This window comes from Sciurus vulgaris (assembly GCF_902686455.1).
Source record: "Sciurus vulgaris genome assembly, chromosome: 5".
Classification (NCBI taxonomy): domain Eukaryota; kingdom Metazoa; phylum Chordata; class Mammalia; order Rodentia; family Sciuridae; genus Sciurus; species Sciurus vulgaris.
In genome coordinates, this window is record NC_136465.1 from 8,157,534 (window position 1) to 8,174,633 (window position 17,100).

The following is a 17,100-nucleotide window of genomic DNA, read 5'->3' on the forward strand; positions in this document are numbered from 1 at the left end:
ACTTGGAGGCTTCGGGAAAGTTTTGCCCCAGAGCTCTCATCTGGATTGGGCCACTTGTCACTAGTCACTGCTGTCCTCTCAGGCTAGGGTCACTCACAGACGACCCCGCCCGCCCCACCCTGGCTGGTACAAATTCACTTACTGAACAAGCCAAGGCTCTCAATGAAGGTATGGTGTGAGGAGAGGAAACAACACAGAAGAGAAGGTGGAGGAGATGTTTCCAAGGGCACTGCCTGTGGGTAAAGTGACAAGGGTCATTCAACAGTCAGGAAGTGTTGTCCTGATAAAAGTTCTAATCCAGAAATGATCTCCAGCCCAAATCTGGTCCCCCAGCGTCCATCGAAGGAAAGCGCCATGATCTGCAACCCTTCCCAGGAGGCTTGACCCAGGGCACGTGCCGGGACACGATGTGAGTTCCCAGAGCAGAATCCCCCGAAGCCCGTGTCGGTCCTGTTTGTGCTCTGATGCTGCTCTGGTTCCCTCCTGCAGCATGTTCCTTCAGCCATACAGCCTCTGACAGCGCTAAAGTTCTAGTGCAGGGAAGAGAGCTAGTTGAACTGTCACCTCCCCTTTCATTGAAACATGGCACCTCTCTGCAGCTCTTGCCACTGGGTGTGTACTAAATGCAGGGGGTGGGAGAGGACTCGGGAGCACAGAGGAGGAAGTACTGGGGCAGCACTGGTGGTGCCTGGCACCCTCCTCCTGGAGGCCTGGTACCTGCTGGCCAGCTAAGGACAGAGGTCATTCCATCTGCAGCAACATTAGCAGGGATGAGGGTTCCAGTTAGTGAGCAGGAGACTCAGCATCACAAAGGGGTGGGGACGAGGCTGGGTGGGGGCCAAAGCCTGAGACCCAAGGTTGCCACCAGGGGCCCTTGTGGGAGGGTGGGGAGCAAGCTGCATCAGAGAGGGAGAGTCCAGCAGATCTGTGCCCCACAGATGGACAAGGCAGCTTCTGCTTGAGCTTGACACCACTTGGAAGGCCACGCAAAAATCACAGAAACAGGCATTTCCGGAAATTGCTTGTCTGTTTGCAGCTTGGGACTCTGCTTCAGAGCACCACTTTGTATTTTTGTCAAAGATATTTGCCTCCGAGGCCTGCAGGAGATGGAACAGCCTGTGGCCTTGAGGACTGTGGCAGTTTTCAAGGAGGAAGGGCAAAAAGAAGCTGGACAACACTCGGAAGTAGACGGAAACATTTTTAAAATGTTTTTATTAGTGCATTATAGTTACACAAAATAGTGGGGTTTGTTTTGACATGGCATGTCCATGTCCATGCTTCATTGCAGTCCTTGACAGCTGGGGAGGGGTCCCCACTGCCTTGGGCTCACAGGTGATTCCTGCGGTCAGGGTTTCCTGTGGCCAGAGGACTCGCAGAGTTTTCTCAACACTTCATTACAAATGGAGGAGAGGGGACAAAGTCCTCCTCACTCCACACTGAGAGGACTTGTCCCTGATGCCTGGACTTCTGCAAGAGCCTCCAAACTGGCTTTGACCTCCTCTGTACCATTCCCCTGGTCTCTGTTAGGCTGCGTTTTCTAAAATACACCCCTGGCCATGTCATCCCTCTTCCTAAAAATACACCTAAATGTTTCCTCTGAAAGTGTGCTAATCAAATGAGAAAAGTTTGGGAAACATTTTGTGAGTCCTAGTGTGATAAGCAAACTTTTGTTGTTAACGTAACACTAATTCCCTCTATGGTCTGCATAAAGAAGGGCTGGGATGGGAGGGTGGAAGGTCTGTTCATGGCTTAACTCCCCAGGCTGCTAAAGGGGCTGGTACTTCAGGACAGCTTCTTTGAAAATGCAAACTCTTATCTTTGGGGACTACAGATTTCTGGCTGCCAAAAGTGCAGGTGTCTGATATTAACTCCAGTTTCTCTATAACAAAACACTGAACAGTCTCTGGTTGTGGAAAGATCAATGAGAAAAACTCATCACAACAAGGAAGATGAAGAGATGGATAAAATATTTAAGTGTTATTATAAATACACAAGAGCATGTGCCATCTAGCTGCTGGCTCCCAGAAATGCAGTGCTAACGCAGGTCCTGTTGTCTTGGGTCTCTCCCATCTGCCACATGGGAAGTTCGCACTGCACAAGGTCTGTGAGTGGACATGTGACCATCCCTCCGCCTTGCTACCTGCAGACCTCACAACCACACATGTGGCATCTCCGTGCCATTCCTACTCATGCATGTGCAAGAAACCTGAATGGGGACCAAGCGGCTTTGCAAATGGGCCGCACAGGGTCCAGACACAAACTGTTTCCTTCAACGCATGCTTGCCGCTCAGCCACGCAGCTGCACCTGACAACTTCCGTGTGCTGACGACCCCACAAGAGGTGCCAGCTGCCTTCATGAAGGTCAGAAACCACAGACCTTGGCATGCGAGGCAGCTCTGAAGACCAACGAGTCCTGTGCCACCACCAAATGCCCAGGCCACTTCCAGGCCAGCCAGCCAGCTACACGTTCTGTGGGCGCAATAGCCAACTCCCTGTCCATGGACAACACTGAGATGCTAGTCACAAGACAGGGTTCACGCAGTGCCCAGAAACTCTTCATGTTACCTGGTGACCCTGCATGAGGCACGAGCAGCTGGGCGGATTCCCTTAGGAGGCCTCCCCTCCTGTAATGCCAGCCTGCTTTCTCTGGAAGCCAGGGGCCCCTCTCAGCTCTCCCGCAGGTTTTGCTGAAGAAACCTGGGACTCAAGTCTGAAAACTCTGTTCTGGATCATTCAATGAAAAGATCGCAGTGAAAACATGCTGGCCTAAGGCAAGGAGCCAACAGCCTGGAGCGGTGCCCGCTGGACAGCAGGAGGGCAGCCTCCTCTGCTCCCTGCTCTCCTGGGGTCGCTGCTTTTAGATCTCCCCACCTGCTCCCTGCGCTCAGTCAAGGTGGCCTGTTCTCTTCGTGTAGCTCGGGGTTTAGGCGTGGCAGAAGGGTTCTTCAGACGGGAATGGCTTTTGAGCTCAGTTAATTTGACTCTTCTAATATCATCAGTGAAAGGACTGAGGGCCAAGGGGGACAGTGATGGCCACGGGCCATGCTGCTGATTCAAGGATGAAAAGTATCTTCAGTGACACAGTTAGCCACCAGATTAATTCTTAATTACCGAGCATGCTTGGCTACTGAGCACATTTACTGTAACAAGAAGAGCATCATGGGCCAGATCCCAAGGGAGGAAGGAAGGAGGACAGGAGGACAGGGAGCGGAGCTCAGGGCCAAGAGCAAGTTGGAGGTGAGCACCACCAGGGAGGGGCCGGGACTGGCTCAGTGCCCAGCTCCAACACGAGCCAGCCCTGCGTGTTCCAGGAAGCCACCTCCCATCTCCACTGACCACATCCTGGATGTGATGGGGGACTTGGCCGCTGCGATTCCTTCTCCACTAGACAGCAGACTGGCTCAGAAGGTAGAAGTGACGTGGAGGAAGCCCTGGCATTTGGGGTGCCAAAATCTAAGGCAGGAGACAGGTGTCTGTCTGCTCGGTGCACCAGCACACCCTCCCGCTCTGGGGTGTGAGGTCAATGCGTGCCATCGCACAGAAAGCTCAGTCCTGAGGGTGGCTCTCCCCTCCCAGAGGTGGCTTCCACTGTGAAAGACAGCCTCTTCCTGGGCTCTCCGAGCACTCCATGGCCAGGCAGTGAGCTCTTCCAGGTCTGAGGTCTGAGGAACAAGCCTAATGCACTGATTTCTGGAAACCTAGGGCAACGCCCCCGGAGGAGGTGTTCAGATTCTCCCCTGGTCAGGAACTGTTTACCGCAAGGACAGTACTCAGGCCCTCCCTGAGGCAGCATTTTAAAGACATGGCCATATGCTCGCTCCCAACTCCAATTCCTTCCACACAGGGCAATTGAGGCTGTGGAAGAATGAAGGTAAGAAGTTCCCTTCCTGGACCAGTGGTGGCAGGTGGGGTGGTGGTCTCAGAGATACCAGATGCGGTGGTGCAGAAACAGAACCGATTGGAAAACCTGACTCAGCCTTGGCGCAGACGGCCACGTGTGACATGGGAATGTGTCACTGTTGTCTTGATAGAACCCTGGCATACCCTCTTGGGCTCATTACTTTGATACATGAGTGGTAAGAGGCCCACAGTTATTACTAAGTGTAGTAAGTATTTAAATAGCGTTTTTTAATTATGTCCGTGATCTTGGTGCCACAGACACCTGTGACTGTCACGCAGCGCTTCGTGCACACTACCATCTGAGGAGCTTTTGCTTATTTTCAGATGAAGAACTTGGACCTAAGTTGCCAAATGTTTGAAGTGGCGGTGGCCTGGGCCACCCCACCACACGACGGTGATGAGCAAGCCTCTCCCCTGACCTGCTACGCTGGGGAGCGCTGCACGGGATCTAAGGTTTAAGGAGAAGCGAGAGGCCACGCAAAATGAGTCATATTTGATGTAAGTGTTCTCCCTACGGGGTCAGAATATGGCGAGTTCAAGGACGCTTCCCTCTGTCTTTGCTTGTCTGCAGCACCAGGACATTTGGGAACGGGCAGAGCTTACCTGGAAAACTCAGAGCCCAATACCTCGTGTTGTTTTTAAGATGTAATTCTTTATCTTCAAGTTTTTCACCTTCAATATGTATTTTATGCCCCTTGGAAACATCAAATGAGGAATCACGTACAGAATCAGCCTGACAACCACGATTCACTAAAACTGCGAGGTAGTGTTCTATTGTAATTATTGCTATGCCTTGAGGGATTGCTAAGGAGTCCCTGGTCCATCGCATGCCAGAGGTCAGCCGCATAGTGATGGGGTTTGATGACATGTCCTCACTTTGCTTTCCATTTTGTCACATACACTTCTGGTGGTGGGTGGGGTGGGGGCAGCTGCTGGGTCCATGACCCAGAGGGCCCCAGCTCCCCACAGATGAGTGGAACCAGATCAGTTAGCTGATCAGCTGGTCACCTGCTCTCCATGGACCCTTCCACCAGCTGGGTTGCAGGGCTGTCCATTATGCACCAGGAAACACAGTCACCTCACGTGAGCCCGCAAGGACCCCTGCCCTCAGGGTGCCGATTCCCCACCCAAACCACAGCAGGGGTCGCAACACACAGGGTCCCCCTCTGCCACTGCTGACTCTTAGTCACCTCCCCAGGGTCCTCTGTTCTCTCTCCACAATGATACACATCTGCTCTTGCCATGCCTTGACAGGCACCTTCCTGGAAAGCGCGACCTTCATGATTCACCCATGGTACAGGAGCCATTTCTGTGCCAATGACTCACACTGGCAGCTGCTCCATCCCCACCCCAAGCTTTGGACCCTGATTTCACTGCCTCCTGGAAACTTCTACCTGGATTGCCCAGTGAGAAGTCTACTGTTACCATCCTACACCGAAGCCTGGAAGCCAGGCCCTCTGAATCTCCCCACAACAGAGCCATCTTTTAAAATTGCAGGCCTGATCTTCCGACTCCTGCCCCAGCCACAGAGGTCAAACCATCCTGCTGCCTCTCCACCCCTTCCCCTCTTTCCCACCACCCCATACCCCAGGCACACCCTCCCTCAGAGTCCTGGAACACCCGGACTCCTGCCATTCACACAGAGGTACTCTCCTTGACCAAACTCCTCAGCCTCCTCCAGACTCTCCTCAACAGGCCCTGGATTTGGCTTCCCGTGTTAGTCTTTGCAGAGTCTGATTTTAGCAGTAATCCTGCTAAGTCTGTTCAGCCAGAACCCCTCCCCTCTGACCACCCTGCATGTCTGATGGGATCCCCTCCCCCAGCCTTCAGCAAGAGTCCTGCAGGCCGGTTTGGCCCACGTCTTCCCTCTGCCCCTGATGCTTCCTCTTGGTGACATCTACTCACTGCTCCTGGGCTGTGAACTCCCACTTGGCCTCATGCTGGGAGCCGAGCGGCTCTCTTCCCTACTCGAGACTCACTGTGGAAGCCCCTGGAACCAAGATTCCCTTAGCTCCCACACGTCATGAATAATTTAACTTTTCTTTAGCAGGTCTCCAAACAGGACTCAAACATGAGTCCTCCTACCCAGTGCAGAGGTGGTTCTCAGCCTGGGCAGCATCCTGGAAACACAGGATGGTTGGATGTCACAATGTGGCTGGGGGTGGTTACAAACCTCCACGGGTGGCCCCACAAGTGGCCAGAGTTGAGAACTGTGCTCCAGAGAGCCCGCCCCCTTCCCCCTCCAAGACCGCCGTCCTGCTGTCCTTCTGTCCTGCCCTTTTGCCAGCAGCTGGGGAGGTCCTGGGGCCTTCACATATTGCTCTTCCACTGTTTGTTCCAAGGGCAGCTTCAAAGTTTCAAGCCCTGCATTCCCGGCATGGCAGGGTGCCTGGTGATGCTCTGAACTGGTTGTAAGGTGGCAGAGCAAGAGGCACAGGTAAGAGACATGCTGCTATTTCAAGGTGGTGGCCACTACCTCCTTCTTCCCTAAGGACACAGAGGAGTTGCCAAGTAGTTGCTCAGGATGGCATGGTCCTATATGTCAGGCACTTGTCATTAAAGGTACAAGCTCTGGGCTACAAGCTGGCAGGTGAAGGCCACAGCATTTTAGCCTTGGCTCTGTGAAGTAAGGGTGCTCAGGGTGAGTGTCAGCTTAGTAAGGTGGACATGGCTGCATCCCCCACCTTCCAAGCCCCTGGGGAAGGAGGGAGTGAGCATACGGAAGACGGTCCCTAAAGTTCTTTCTACTCCAACATCCCACGGTGCTTTGACAAACAGAAATGCTCTCTCCTTAGCTGCATTCAGACGAAGGAGTCACTGAAGCAAGGGTGGCAGTGAGCAGGGAGAATTCACAGAGGCAGCTGTGCTCAGAAGCACTCCACAGTTTACACCTCGTCACTGGGCTTAGTTGGCGTAGATGGTGGAGAGATGGATCCGACATGGAGTGGCCAGGAGAGGGACGCCTCTCACGCTTCTTGGAGTCAATGTACTTTCGATTCCTTTTTATTTCAAGGTGTCGGATGTGCATTCCAAAACATTTGCACAAGTGTCAAACCCACTGTCAACCCAAAGCCACCTGGAAAAAAGTAACTGACAGGTAGCTAAATTCAGGAGCTGTGCTTTCACCGAAGTGGTCCAGGGACTCTCTAAGCCACAGGAGCCAAACTGAAATGCCGTCAGCAGAGCCCAGAAGCAGCTTGAGTGAGGACAGGCCACAAGCCCTCCCTCCCTCCCACCCACACTCAAGTCTCCACCCCAAACACACGGGCACTTTGAAATCAAACCTGTGCAGGATGTCCCTGTGCTACTGGGACCACGTCCTGTCCCAGGTTCCCACTTGGCACCCGGGGCCCCTTCTGCTCCATCCTCTGGCCTTCCAGGTGGCAGCAGAGCTAGCCAGTACCCTTCACATCCTCCATCATCAGGCTCTATGAACCAGCGCCACCACCAGGCCTCAGGTGCTGCCCCTAAAGCCCACGGGTGAAGGAGGTACTCTCGTGGATGCTTCCAGAGCCCCAGCAAAGCCCATCCTTCCTGCCCTTCCAAAGGCGAAGATCCAGGGATCTTTCCTCCCATCCATCATTGCAGGAGACAAGTCTTCTAAAGAGAAAACACATTTGGGAGTTGAAGCCTAAAAAGAAGTGGCTTGGGAGGAGGGGAGAAGGACATGAGGGGGTCTGGGCTTCCAAGTCTGTACCAACAGCATATTGGGCAGAGTGACGCTTCCCAGCACAGCCCTGTGTGTCCAATACCGGCGAGAAGAATCCAGAAACCATTCTTGCCCTTGACAATCTCTTTAGCCCATTCCAGCCCTTTGCCACCTGCAAATCTAAAGCAGAGCTGATGTGCCGGCTGCCTGAAGCTGTGGCTAGTGGACCCCAAAGGCCCGTTGCTCAGATTTTCATGAGATGCTTTGGCAGAGCTCTGACCTGGCGCTACCTTTACGACTCTGCTCAGGGCTCCAAATGAGAGGCAGGTGTGGAATGACAGCCTCTGGTCATTCTGCAAATAGGACACTCAAGGTGTGCCTCCTGCAGGTCCAGAGGAGCCACATGCCAGCTGCCATAGGAGGCTCGAGCTAAACCAGAGCAAGGAGCTTCGGACGCTGGGTCTCCTTCAACCCATGGGTGCAGGGAGAGAGACAAAGGAGGCCAGAGCTGGGGACTGACCCCTAAATACCAGGGGAACATAATGCTACTGGGGTGGGGAGCAGGGCCAGCTCAAGTTCCAGGGCTTCTATGAGTAGCAGCCAAAGAGGGAAGCAGGCGTCCCCATCTGCTGAAGCTAAATAAAACCTACAGCTCATCCACAGACAACTGACAGATAGCACTCACCCCAGGCAATGGCCGTGGGGGCAGTTCAACTTCTGGGAAGCCTCCTAACCTCACTGGGCCTCAGTTTCCCTGCCTGCTGGAGGCAGGAGGACTCCACGCTGTCCAGGATGAAATGGTTTAGCACTACTGTTCTTCAATCACATCTGACTTCTTCCAACAGTGACCTGGGAAGTCTGCTCCTGACATGCCTCTAATTTCCTAGGATTCCAAGAGTGGCAGGCATCTGAGGAGGGGTGGGGGCAGAGTCCCAGGGAGATCTGCCATGACTCTAGGGCCATGACTGCAGGCTCCTGCCTCCACTCCCAGAGCTCTATGGAAAGCAAGGGTCTCCTGGGCTTCCTGAGGGTCTGCCTGGCCTCTCTTTGGACACTGTGAGTAGGGCAGAATCGACCACTGGAAGGTCAAGTGGAGAGGAGGGGACGTGCTCATGTGTTCAATCTAGCATTGCAGCAGGAACCCCAGAACCTAGAACCTAGAACCCCTGCTGCAGGGTGAGAGCCCTGACCTGGGCTCTGGGACAGCAGAGGGACTGATTCCATCATGAAGGGTGGGAAGCTCACAGGGAGGGACCAGTAGGGCACACCAGGCTCACAGAGAGAGAAAAACAAATGGGTCAGGGTAAAACTAGAGTCAAAGCTGAAAGGAAGAACAAAGGAGGGAAGAATGAGTTAGGGAGAGGACCACAAATAGAGAGGAAAGGTCTGGGGAAGACACTGAACAAGCATTCCTTCAGGGGCCACAGGGGCATAGGAATAGATAGAGGCCCTTCATCTATCCATCCATCCTTCCTTCCTACCATCCATCCATCCATCCATCCATCCATCCATCCTTCCATCCATCCATCCTTCCATTCATCCATCCATCCATCCATCCATCCATCCATCCATCCTTCCATCCATCCATCCATCCATCCATCCATCCATCCATCCATCCATCCATCCTTCCATCCATCCATCCTTCCATTCATCCATCCATCCATCCTTCCATCCATCCATCCATCCTTCCATTCATCCATCCATCCATCCATCCATCCTTCCATTCATCCATTCATCCATCCAACCATCCATCCATCCATTTTCCCATCCATCCAAAAACTGTGTCATTGTGTGCCAAGAATCCTACCAGTTTCTGGGGACATAAAGATGAAAATGTCACAGTGACCAAAAAATAACAAACAAAAAGAACACAAACAAACACACCCCAAAACTAGTTCTTAGTCTAGAAAAGGAAAGAAATGACTAACTGCACTTTCCTATGCTGGACTGTTCCTAAGAGGAGTCTGGGGTCCCATATGGGTTGACTTGGGTAATGACCCAGGAAAGGAGGCCACATCATCACGGGTCCCATGAAGAAAGAAATTTCAAACTTAACTGTGATGTCATGCTCTTGAAAGGGAAGCAGGCTCAGCACCTCATGGCCCACCCCACCATGCCAGGTACAGGGGTGTCCTCTCCAGTGGCCCAGCAGAGGTTGTCATGAAGAAGTGACCCTTTCAGCTGAGTCTTGAACCATGAGTAGGAAGCATCCAGATAGGTGACAGGAAGGAGGCACTCCATGCAGAGCAAAGAGCACGTGAACAGAGCACGTGGCCCATCCACGGCTGTAATGCACAGGGGTGGATGCTAGGTAAGGCCAAGCTGAAGAGAAAGCAAAAAGCAGCATCTCCACCATCTCCACTCCCAGAACTTTCCCTCGTCATTTCAGGTTAGGTGTTCATTACAGGCCCAGCCTCCCTGTTTTCTGGCCCAGTCAATATTTCTGTTACTATCCTACCCCTTCCGAGTATCGGAGCTGAGTTTGTCATCCATGAGCAGAAAATGAAGAACCTAGTGTGCCATGTCATGAAGTTTGGGTTTTGTCGCCAAAACAACGTGGAGCCACGGATAGGGCACACGTGCAGACTGCTGCTGACAGAAGGAATGTGGAATAAAGGATGCCTTAAGGCACTGCCCTAGACCTAGTAATCGCACATCCAGGGACTTATCCTAACAAAGTCATTTTAGGAGATACAGTGTTACCCGTCAAAACAAAGGGGCTACCGCTAGGGGGCGCGCCAATCAAGCTGCCAGTCTGGGAGGCTGGGGGTGGTGCAGGGGAGGGAAGGAGAAGGCAGAGGGGCATGAGAGGAAGGAGGGGCCTTCCTGCTGGGAGACCAGGATGCTCAGGAAATGACCAGACGGCAGGCCTGGCACGGGGGAGGCCACAGGCTCCAGCCCAGGCTCCCCCTCTGTTGACACCACCTGCGTGGGAGATAAGAATTGACCCTGGTTAAGGCGACCGGGAGGACATGGATCGGAGGGCTCAGTCCATACATCGCTGCAGCTTCAGGATCTGCTCTGGACTGTGTGGCTTTTCTTTTCACTTCGTTAAATCATCTTCCTGTTACCTGGTGTCCGGGCTTGTAGGGAGGCTGGACATAAGTCTGGCCTGAGGTCACAGTGAATGCCCCAGAAGCTGACCTCGCTCTGACAGGCAGGTGACTTCATGATCATGAGAAGCAGGGCAGGTGGCCAAATGTAGATGTGGAGGGACAGGGTAGTCAAGGATGTAAAGCAGGTCACCTCAGGGAAATGTTCCTCAGATTACGAAATGAAGACAGGAAAGTCATGAGGCCATAAAAAACCCTAACACTGTCCAGCGAGAGAAGGACAATCAGGAGGGATTCTGTGTTCAGGGACTCTGCTCAAGTAAGAAACTAAAGGCAGAGACAAAGAGAGAGCCTGCCGGAGGAGTCCCAAGTAACTTTCGAGGTATCCTTATTGCTGTTGTTTTAGCTAAATACTAACCTGCAGTTTTAAACACAGGAGACAGAGACAGTGGGGGGGGGGGGCACTTAGTCTGGTGTAGGGGTCCTCAAATCTAGCACGCCACAGACCACTCACAGGGTTTTAACACAGATTGTTGAACCTCACCCTAGAGTTTCTGGGACCCACAAACCTGTATTTTTGACAAGGTCCCCGTGGGTGTTATTAGGACTGCACCCTGAGAACCACAGGGCCAGCGAGTGGTCTCTGTGAGGGAGAGACTGGGGGCTGCAGGGGCAATGTGGGTCCAGGAGATGCAGCCAGCCTGTATTCTGTGGCCACGGGGGGCCAGTCTGCTCCATCCTCCATTAAGGCCACCAGCTCAGCAAGGTCATTGGGGATGCTGCCCTGGAGGAAAGTCTTCAGTGACTCACAGAGACTGCCAGGTCATTGCAGGCAGGTCTCAGCCAGCCCTTCTGGGTCCAGGGCTGCCATGGTATCTGAGTGCAGGGTACCCCAGGAGACATTCCGTGGGGGCAGCTGCCCTCTCAGGGGCTCTCTCACCGGGTGACTGCTCTTTCCCACAGTTCCTTAGACTCCATAGGAACATAGGCAGTTGGCACCACAGAGACCGAGGGTTGATCCCACCTGCTGGCCCAGAGGGAAGCAGCCACCCTCTGCTGAAGCAGGGCTGGACTGGAACCTTGGATGCTCAGCCCGTCCTCAGCTCCCCCGCCGTCAGTGCTGTCAGCCTTCAGTCACTGATGAAGACATCTGCTGGCCTTGCCACCTGGGGCCTTATGCCCTGAGCAGGTGTCACTGATAAGAAGCTTCTGTGCTGGGGCCAGAGTCCCTTGTGCAGGAGCCACACCAGCTGCCACAGCCAGAGCTCAAACTGAGGCCCTCCTGGACCACTAGTGCCAGTGCTGTGGTGAACTTCCTCCTGGCAGGCTAGGGACCGTGCAGAGCGGTTCCCAGCTGACCTGGGAGAGGCATCCACCTCCACGCCCAGCATTCTGCTTCTCCTGCTCTCCCTCTGACGGGTCATTTGCCAGCAGGAGCTTGCCCGTGAACTTTCCAGAAGAAAGCAGCCCTGGGAGACCCAGCAGAGGCTCCAAACTGATCTGACAGCCTGAAACCAGGCACTCCCTGTCCTGAAAGACTCTTGCTTGCTCCCCCAGCTTCGGGTCACAGGCCCCCAGGTCCCCAGGCTCCACTTCAGTACTGCGTCGTTAGAGCCAAAACCAAAATTGGGAGCACATTTCCAGTGAAAATATCCACACGTCTTACCTCACCCACCCAGAGGACACTGCTACAAAAGAAGTGACACCTTCTAACGGAACCTGTCACTGCTGCTGGAGACCATGGTCTGCTAGGGAAAGGAGAGCACTACAAGTCACATCAAAGGATCTGGTTCCCAGCAGGGCAAGCTGTGTTTCACCCAGAACCTGCACGCAGATGCTGGCAGAAATCTCCTTCCAGGGGATTCAGGCCCCCTTCCGGTTGGGGAGGTTGCCAGCCAAGAATGTCAAATGTAATTAATGTAAAACCATGCAGGCGAACTGGCCTGGTTCTTACCCTCTGGCTGGGCCCACCTGTACAGCAGGAGAATCATTCCAGAAAAGCGATGTGACTCTTGGTTCAGTGAGATGGAGCACCAGATCCTATGCTGCCACATCATGAGCCACCACCAGAGGTTAGGGTATGACTTCAGGCCCCACTTTACAAACAAGGAAACTGAATTGGACCCAGAAAACTTGAAGGGCTTACCTGGGCTCACACAATAGAAGAGTCTGGGTTAAGGCACAATCCTCTTGATCTCCTTCCATCCTTACATGCTTTTAAAAAGGTTTCAGGCAAGAATTTTTTTCCTGACTTAAGTGTAACGATACAGCAAAAAAAGAACCTTTCTATTGGCTCTGTCCAGAAATAGCCTCTTCTCCTAGACTAAGATCTCTTTAAGGAACAGGACTTCAGCTTAGTTTTCTTTACATATCATCATGTGGGATATGCCAGTTTATTGTAGGTGACCACTGAATGTTTGTAGTTATAAAAGTTACATTAGACAACTGAAACCAGTTTAAATGATTTCAATAAATTTTGAAAAGTAGGATTTCTTTGAGGTTCGAAGTACCTAATAAATGCTAAGTATTGAGCATTTACTCTGTGTCAGGCATTTCTCACTGTTTATATTTGCCAAAACAGGGGGAGCAGGTCCTATCACTCTCCTCATTTTATAGTTTGGAAACAGAGGCAAGGTAGGGAAGCAACATGCCATGTCCAAGAGCACATCGTAAGAGCTGAGATTCATGCCCAAATAAATGACGCCAGAGCCCACGACCTTAACATTGGACTATCCTGCCTCTAAGTATTTTCTTAACCTGCACTTGATTGCAAATATAGATGCACTACTGAAGAATCCTTGTACTTAAGTGATCCAGGTGGGTTTTGCTGTTCCTGGTTGGAATGCAGAAGCAAGGGACAGGAGGATCCTCATAGAACATGCTGGAAAAATCAGATGCATGATCTCAACATGCACACATGATGCTAATATTTGCTAAAGGATTCACTTTAAGAAATATATTTATTCCCTGAGCTGCTTGGACAATTAGAAATGCAAGTCTGCAGCCCAGAAAGAGGAATTCAGTCAGAGAATCCTGGAAGAAATCAAGTTCCAAGAAGACACATCCTCCGAAGGCCCTTCAGCAGAGAGTCCTTAGCCTGACAGGGAGGGGCTCACAGCAGCTGGGAACCACCCTGGCCACAGACCCCTGGAAATCCACGCAGCCACCTCCCTTGTGGTGCTGACGTGGCTGACCCAACACGCAATTCTGTTCCAGGGAAGGTGGGAAGATTCCCTTGGCCTTGGGAGGCCAAGTTGGGGCAGTCAAATTACAGAGAACAGAGTGGCCTGGCCGTGGCTAAGGATTTGGGTCAAGTCCTGGCTACCTGGCCTTGGGCCCTCAAACACAATGTCGGCACACTGGGGCATTTTCCCTGTTCCCACTTGTGAGGTGGCCTCCTGTGGGTGAAAGGGCAGAGGTGAGCTTGTGCCTTATTTACCAGTGGATTGCCATTCTGAAAATCTAAGCGCAGGATCCTGGTGGCTGGCCAGCAAGCACCTCCCCCTAATCCTTGCCTCCCTGTTGGTGCTTGGCTGTGGACAGTGTGCAGACTGCCCTTGGTCCTCTCTCTTTCTCTCTGGAACCACGAGCTCCACAGGACGTATTCCATGGGGTGTTAAGATCAAAACATAAGCATGTGAATTCAATTCTGCAGATAAAATCGTGCAACAGCCTGCAAAAGGGTTTTTGTCTACTCAGGGGCCAAAGTGCCCTAGCAGTGGTGCCCCTGTGTCTGGTGCCAACGGCTCCTGAGCGGAAGAGCTGGAACCGTGAGTCAGGCTGCTGCGAAGCAGAGCAGACGCAGGCCCTGCTGTCTTCTCAATTTATAGGAGATGGGGAGAAGATGCAAGGAAAAGGTAGAAAGGGGAGGGGCAGGTTTGCGTCCACAGGTCAATTCTAGAAGCCTCCTGTCTGTTAAATGCTCAGGAAATCTCCAAGGCAAGACTAAGAGAAGATGCAGAAGTGGCTGATTCTGAGCAACTCCAAGCCGAGACCTTGGCTGCGACCTCCCACAGCTAGCATGCAACTGGAGGGACAGAAAGACCCACCCTGTCACTGTGCTTCTCATTTACTAGCTGGAAGACCTGGGGTGAGTGTGTAATGTCTCTAAGATTTACTTTGCTGAGCTGTGAAATAGGACTCACCATACCTTCCTCACACAGGTCCTGCCAGACTTCCACAAGCACTGGGCTGTGCCCAGGGATGAGGGATGTGCTGAGTCGGTGGCTTTTCCTGTCACATGCCGAGCCCCATATGGAGGCCCACGCAGGGGACCCTGCATCACGGAGGCCGCCAGCACCTCTGACACCCCAAGGCCTTGCGTTTAGGAGAATGGCTGTTTCCCCTAGAGCATCTCTGTGCATAATCCCCAAGTCATTTCTGCGTTCACTTCTGTACTTTCTTCTAAGCTCCACAGGCCAAGTGTTCTGGGACCAAAACAATCCCAGGAATTTGGCCTGGAGAACAAAAGCCCATCAGCTCGGCACTGAACAGAAGGCAGCTTGACTTCTCGATCCATCAGCCTGGAAGCAGGAGAACGTCTCCGGCTTTGCCCACGTCGGCACAGCAGCCAGGAGCAGGGCGTGCAGTGCGCTCGGAGTGTGGAGGCGGCTGTGCTCCCACGTCTGCCCTCGGGGCTGGCCTGGTCTTCACAGAGTCCAAAGCCCTGGCCACTGAGCTGACCGCACAGCCGGCATTTCACGTGGAAGATCCTGTGAACACCCCACTTCTCGCCTCCTGCACCTGCTTGAACCCCCCAGAGGTCTCTGGGCCCACCCACCAGCCTTGTTCCCTGGCTGGGCTCTGCAGACCTCTCTTCCTGGCCACGTCTCCTGGCCCCCTGGGCCCCTTAGGCAACTGGTTTACTCTTTCAGTCCCTGGCTGATTATTTGGAAAACGACAATGACACCAGTACTTACTCTATGGACTCGATAGAGGACTAAGTAAGCCAGCACTTGTAGAGGACTAAGTAAGCCAGCATTCGTAAGTGATCACTTAGCATGGTGCTCGGCACACCACTGGAACCAGGCCGGGGGTCTTGTTTCTGGCTCCGTTGGAGTTTCTGAACTGGCATGAGTTGTCTACAGCAACACTTAAATGTTTGGAAATGGCAGCTGTTATTTTAACTATTTCCCCTGACCCTTCCAACACTCTGCAAACTCTGCAGCACCCGGCCTGCTTCACGCCCTCCGGTAGCCTTCCTTTCGGTTCTTCATATCTTAGTTTTGTATAATTGTAGGTTTACTCCCTTTGTTCACATCCAGAGAGGTGGGAGTGGGCCCATTTGGATTGGATTGCTTCTGTTGCTAAGAGCACAGTGGTTTTGTAAGTTAGATTCTGAGATTCTGTTTATTTATCTAGAAATAGGGGAAATAGCACCTGCCCTATTTGCTTGTAACATTATTGCAGAGAAATAAAATGAAGTGGTATATGCACGGGCATATCACAGCCGTAAAGTTGTGTCCCAGACATAAGGAACCCGGCTATCTTATTTGCAAGCACAGTGAAAATAATCTCCTTGGAGTTCACTTGGAAATTACTTGGAACACTTTCGACTCAATGAGGCCTGTGATTGTAATGGTCTGTTTCTTAATTCCTAATTGGACCCCTCTGGCTCATGTGGCAGCAGCTGCCCAGCAGGGCCGATGGTGCCCGGTGGGAAAGCCCCGTGGTGCTTGAGGTGGAAGGTGGGGCTGCGGCCTGGCTAGAAGGACCGGCTGTGTTGTGGAGGGCCCTGGGCCTGCCGATGCTGCCCGTTGCCACAGACTCCAACAATCACCAAGCATGGTGGCAGTCGCATTCAGATTCTTGAGATGACATGGCAATCACAAACCAGGCCTGCACTGTTCAGCCTCAGGGGACGAGGAGGGAGAGGGGGAATCTGGAAGACCTGGAGAAACCCTACAGAACCACAGAAGCACAGAGCCAGGGCCCCGGATGTGAACAGACCTCCAGGAGGCCCTAGGGAGTACCCAGCAATCCCGTGTCCTGCGGGACCTAGAGTCCAGGCATGCGGCTCCCTCCTGGGGGAGGGAGAAGGCAGAGGTGGGTATGTGGCTGGTGGGAACCGGGACGCCTGTAGCACAGAGGAGGGAGGCACAGAGGTGTCGAAGTGAAGAAGCGCACGGTGGAGTGGTGGGCGGAGGGAAGGGAAGCTGGTGAATTCTGTACAGCCTGGCCTGCCACACTAAGGAATCCACTCGCCACCACGGCAGATGACCAAGCTCTTCCTCCTTCCCACAGGGTAAGGATATTTACCTGCTGCTCTTTACTGTTGACCAGGCAAAACGGCGAAGACCAAGAGATGAACAGCTCTGTCAGTAGGGAACCTGGGACAGCTGTGTTGATCTTGCATTGCCACAGGTGGGGTCAGGGGAGCTGGGGAACAGGACTGAACAGCAGAGGTCTGGGGACTGAGGATACTCTCCCCACGTCCAGAATCCACAGAAGTGGGCTTCTCCTGGGATATGTGAGCTTCCCAAATGTTAAAGTTGTGCC

At 52.9% G+C, this 17,100-nt stretch overlaps 1 protein-coding gene and 1 long non-coding RNA gene across 4 annotated transcripts in view; one reads left to right on the top strand and one right to left on the bottom strand.

The window, feature by feature from the left end:
• MSRA (methionine sulfoxide reductase A) overlaps positions 1-17,100 on the bottom strand; it is a 334,984-nt gene that overhangs the window by 24,170 nt on the left and 293,714 nt on the right. The gene's annotated exons all lie outside the window — the stretch shown is intronic.
• On the top strand, positions 3,927-4,660 carry LOC306661172. The gene is made up of 2 exons (XR_013763823.1): positions 3,927-4,076; positions 4,225-4,660. It is a non-coding gene; the product is annotated as an uncharacterized lncRNA (long non-coding RNA).